This window comes from Lepeophtheirus salmonis, chromosome 5 (genome assembly GCF_016086655.4).
Source record: "Lepeophtheirus salmonis chromosome 5, UVic_Lsal_1.4, whole genome shotgun sequence".
NCBI classification, from domain to species: domain Eukaryota; kingdom Metazoa; phylum Arthropoda; class Copepoda; order Siphonostomatoida; family Caligidae; genus Lepeophtheirus; species Lepeophtheirus salmonis.
The window spans coordinates 44,979,318-44,985,555 of NC_052135.2; positions in this window are offsets into that span (position 1 = coordinate 44,979,318).

Here is a 6,238-nt window from a genome sequence, read left to right on the forward strand (position 1 = left end):
TTAAGTATCACGCAATTTGTGTGAGGCTCACGCATTTTCAATCAATCTCATAATCTTACAGAAGGCATTAAAACTCTAGGCAATCATTTGTATCATTCATCAATAAAAAACTGTTATGAAGGAAAGCCAGCCACTTCTGTCAAAAAAAAATACTTCAAAATAAGCCACAATTGCCGTTGTATGTTTTATCTTAAGTCAATAAATATTTGTTTGCAGGCAATGGAACTGTTGAATGACGTCATAACACGCATGGCGTCATCTAGTAAGATTATATTTCACACACCGAAATAATTTCAAAATAATTATAATTGGGCATCGCCATATTAGTAATTTTAGCAAATGTCTTTGCTTATATCCTTTCCCCCTTCTTTTCTTGTCACAGCTGATTGTAGCTGATCTATTGAAACGTCATGATCATTACTAATACTTTCCTTCTAAACATTCTTCAAATTGTGAGGGTTACCATGTTGACTTTCGGTTTCTTTTTCTAACACGTCCATTCTACACTGGCTCTATTGGTTGTCAGATGTCGATGTTTTGTTTTTTACCCTTAATCAGTGTTTTGAAAGTTGATTGGTTAAATTCGAATTAGATCCTTAGAGGGACATAGAAAAATAAATATATGGAGGTGACAAGTCAAGGGAAAAGCTATTCCATTGCCTTCAGCTGTTAACTTTAGTATGATATAGGGATATATTCAATACCTTATTCGAACTCGGGGATTTAAAATTAAAAAGAAACGAATTCATACTCTTAAATAGTGGTAATTAGTATGAATCTTCATTCTTTTTAATCTGTTCATTTTTTTAAATACTAATAACGCCGAAACAGCCATAGATTTAATAAGCTGAATAGATCTTCTTGTAAATATAACTAAGATGATGATTCAAATAGTTGGATATGTGCTAATTTAGATCAAGTCAAATTAAGTTCATTTTTGTTTCCTTCGGATTATAACATATCTACAATTATACCAAATACAACACCTGTATTAAACTTTTCAAGAGTAGAATATTTATTATCTCTCTGCCTAACTAAGCCAAGGAACCAAGTAAAAATCCTTGTCACCTCTATGGCTGTGAGTAATTTCCATCAATCATGTAACAATAGTTCCATATTTGGAAAGAATTAGCTAAAAACCAACTAATTTTGTGTCCTTTTTTCTGTTTATTTTCAGATGAAAGGTTGTGTAATGGCATAAAGATTTTCAACCTATCATTTCAATGAGCTGTTCTAACGGCTAGCTAAATATATATGTTAAATTTTGGTGTCTTTTATTATTTATAATGAATGAACCTCTTCATCAAATGGAACAAAGGAATGGATATTATAGCCCGAATAATAGTAGTTAGCTACAAACATTAATATCATTATTTATCTATGAGGATTAATATTATTCATTGATGAATGATATTAATACAAGGGATCCTGGTCATTTTTGGATAAATTAAGCGGAAGGGGGGAGTATATAATCATTTAACACCTTATACTACACTACATGAAATAAATCAGACTTTTCGAGTCTTGATCTCTTATAAATTCCTCATTAGTCACTCATGATAAATAATATATTACCTTCGATGTTGTTTATTCCATTAAGAATAATAAAATGGTCGCAGTATTAAGGATCTACTCGTATTAAACTGGTGTTGTCAAGGTCATCTCGAATTTGAAAAAAAAAAAAAAAACCAACAAAAAAAACAATCCATATTATCGTTATAATGTGATGGCAGGGCAGTCAGTCACTACAGGAGGTTAAGTATGTGTATAGGGGCTGAGTCTGAACTCTCTTAATAATTAAAGTAGCAGCCCTTGGTAGGAAGGATTACTTCCAGGCAGAAGGCCTGGCATCCACTGCAGATGTAGATCTCTGTCACGACGTCCCAGTGCTAACTGCCAGTGGCTTTAAGGGCTCCTGTGTTTGGATGAAGAGAACTACAGACCTTACCCTCGACATGCACCCAAAAGGTAGTTAATGGGTTGGCATCAGGGATGTATGGGGGGGGCAAAAGTGTCAAAAAAGAGTTCAAAAGAACTCAAAACACAATTTCTGGTGTCAAAAATGGCATCTCCACCCTCAAGAGGATCTTGCTACCAACTTTCTTTATATCTTTCTGGGCAGTCTGGTGTGAAACTCCGAGATCTCGTGCATGGATCCTCAAGGACTTGGGTGGATTTGCTTGGGCAGTTTTTTAAAACTCCTTCGGGTCCAGTTTGGCCTTTTTGACTGGACCTACATTTCCTTTTGAATGTTTCTGACTTGCTGACGGGCGTAAACGGTGGTTCCGGAGACGCCCAATTGCAAGGAGTGCGCGGATGGAAATTTGTCAATCATGTTCAATTGTCATTTTCTCAAATTGTACGTAAGCAAGAGAGTTCATGTTTACTATCTTGCTAAGTAATTGTTTATGCTTTAATATATAGAAATATGAATGAATTTCAAATACTCAACCTACATTAATTATTGAATTAGTAACTGTTCAGATTTTAATGGACTTGCACCCTAAATTCAACTGCAGATATCGTAATACACTTTAGTTTTACCCTATTATGTTTTTTCATTAATTCGAACTTTTTTAATGAAATAATAATCGAATTTCGAGTTTGTAGTGCGACCTGGCGGTCATAAAAATGATTTAAATAGTAATTGCATAACTAAAACAGCCCTCCCCCTGGTTCCCAATATTTATTAAATTATTATATAAAGAGTAGGGCAAAAAAAAAAGTGGACTGTTAATTAATGTTTATTTTCTCTTTTTTATATATGGTGCTCTTCCTCAGCCAATTTGAAACCACTTTACTTTTCTATATGGGGCACTTTGGAGAAGAAACCACCAGGATCTCACACCCAAATGTGGACTCACTAGAAATAGATTATATACTTAATGTTAAATAAAAGTAGATTTTTAATCAATTGCAGGGTTAATTTACGGAGAAATACAGATGGATGTAGTTTTGTTCAGAAAAATACAACTTTGTGATTGCAAAAAGGAAAAAGAGTTGCCGCATGTTCTTTAAATGAAGAATTCCCGCGTATCTTTGTTATATTTTTCTTTTCTAGCATAAAAAAAATAGTATATCTATTTATTTATATATCTTGTTTTTCCTAGAAAAAGGGAACAAATTTTATTTGTAATTATGACTTTTTTTTATTATATTGTGATAGGTATAAAAATTCTTCAACAGTGGGGGAGTTCTCCCTTAGCCCCTATCATTCTGGCACCACTGTCTCTATCTCAGTATTTATCTATGCTGTCCCGTTATATTCATGCAAGTTCGTAGGGCCATTGTACTTCTCAGTGAATTTTCAAATGAAGGACATATGAATTCTTCCATTTTGTAAGTCTTAATTGATTTTTAATAACAGTCGATAATGAGTTCGATCATCAATAATATGTGAATTTATATGTCTAAATTCAGGGGCGTCCGCAGGATTATATATGAACTTTTTTGTGGAAGGGAGAGTGCTTTATTTACTTTTTTGAATTTTTTGAAAAAAAAAAAAAATTTAAAATTAAATTTTTCTAATTAAATATCAAATTTATTTCTTTTTTTTGGGGGGGAGCTTCAGAGTCCCCCCTTAAAGACACCACTGGAATTTAATCTTTTTGTATTGCATTTTGCCTTTATAGAAAAATAGGGACAATGATGATGAAGACTTAGTTAGTTAAGCCGTTGTATATAACAACAAAAAAAAAAATAATCCAATGTATGTATACTTGCAAAAATGTGTCAATAGTGATAATTGCCTCCTTTGTTATTTTCATTAATAGATAGATATTATTTGACTTATGAATAGAGTTGTGTAAAATATGATATAGCTCTATTTAAAATTAAACGATACCAATAAATGGTAGGGTTGATCATACTATTTGAAGGGTTGTAGAGGAGGATAGTAGCTCAGCTGTCATGACGTTTTATTAAATCAGCTCCAAGTAGCCATGAGGAGAAGGAAATACATAAATATCCCACTTTGTATATTGCAAGGATATTTGGACTGGAATTACTCGAATGCCAATCCTCAATTCTACTCAGAGTCCAACACGGACTTACACCTATCATGAGCGTACACAGAAAGTGGGATGTAGGGGCTGTAGACCCCCCTCGCTCGCCTTAAATATGGATTTTTTCTTTTTAATTCAATTTTTTTGGTTGAGATAAAAAAGTTTTATGCAAAAATAGGTGTAATTTAAAAAAAAATTAAAATAGATCATTCGCATAAATTAAGCAAGAGAGAAAAAAAATTAATATTGAAATTTTCATCTCCAAAAGCTTAATTTATTTTCCAAAAAGTATAATTTTTTTCTCAAAAAGTTTTTTTTTTTTTTTTTTTTTTTTTTTTTTTGAATGGTTATGGACTTGAAATTTTTTTTGGAAATTTAATATTTGAAATTTCATTTTTTGTGAACAGCTGAAATTTTTTGCGTTAAGGTCATATTTTATACAACTCTACTTAAAACAAGTTACAAAGGTACAATGTCTGTAAATATAAGAATACAAAATGACTCGGTAATATATATACATTTGAGATTCCCTAATATTATTATTACGATAATTGCTATTTTATTAACGTATATTTTACACACCTTTGTCCAGGGGATTACCGATTGTTGAGATCATCCAGTGTATTAATATTTTTGCAATTCATTTCTATGCTCTATAAGACATCATATCATATACAAAGAGCAAGGAACGATAGCAGAGTAGTAAAATATTAGTCATATGTGGGGGATCAGGGGCGTCCACCGAAGGAGGGGGTGCAAATCAAAGAATTTTTCCTTTAGACTAGATTTTTTTTCGTCTGGTAGAAAATAACTGGGCGAATTATTTTTTTATAAAAAAAATGTCACTTGGCCAAATTATGCACCAGAAAAAAAACTGTCCCGCCCCAAGTCACATTCTGTCCAGTTCTGGACCAGTTATCGTTGCTAAGAAAAACTTCCCAAATTTTAGAGTGTTCTTTAGAAGGCACAATTGCCCTTAAATTATGGTACACTAACTAAAATGTCAGGGAACGAATTTTAGTTTTGTAAAGCTTAAAGTATCTTTGATGCAAGATAATAGTGGTCCATTATTCTTAATTGAGGAGTAATTTTACTACGAAAAAATTATTCTAAGGAGGCATCCCCTCCCTTTTTCTAACTGCGGACCGGTCAACACTTTGCATTAATTCTAATAATAAAGCTGAATCCACTGTGTCTTGGTCTCTAAGTGACAAATCAGTTTTAAAGGCTTCATTTTCTTATTGGAGAGCCAGTCGTCCCATATTATGCATAGCGGTCTTGGCCCTGTTGCGATAAATCTATACTTTAAGTAGGACTCCTGGTACTGTCCGCTAAAAACATTCTTTTTTTTGGAAGTCGTAGGCTACTCATCTCTCTCCTAATTGTCCCTTTTCCTTTCCAAAGACGCCTGTTTCTTACTCATTTTGCTAGCGGGATCAAAATAAAAAGACTGCTCGACTTAGACTGAGACTATAATAGAGTGGTACTTACTACCCTATATACAGTTGGTAGAGAAGAAGAAACTATTAAGTATGAATACAAATAAGAATAGAGCACAGGGAAGTAGACATTGCAGCTTGTTGCCTGTGAAATCCGATGAGTTAATTAAAAAGATGGTGTTACTATCTTCAATATATATTTCGAAACGAAAAGTTGTTCGTGGAAGATGCACTTCGAAGCAAATGGTTGCCTGTGTCTTCAGGAAAACTGGTCATGTGACGACTGTTCGACTTGAGCATCGTAGCTCATAAAATTAATTTTTTATGAATATAATTTTTGATCTTTTTTTTTTTAATATTAAAAAAACCAAGCTTCCCCAAAATTGAATCCTATGGCCGCCCTTGCATTTTGATATAAGATCAGATAAAAAATTTGATCAAGTGTTGAGACCAATTTTTGATTGATTTTGAAATGTCGATGTAACTAAATCGATCTGGAACCAATTTTCAAGGCTGCATAATAGTATGAATTTATAATAATTCATGGATGAGAGTGGCTTCGCATAATTTATGTTGTTCACACATAAGTGAATTTATTCAGAATCAAATGGAATTTATAGTGACTTTTTCATTATTATTTTATTTTTACATAGAAGATGAGAAAAAAAAATCATCATTGGAGCGTACCATTCCTCCATTCAAATTGATGTATTTAGTCTAATATGAGTATGACTTATGTGTTACATAATTCTATTTTACCTTTTAGGTCTACATAATTCACATATTTTACCTTTG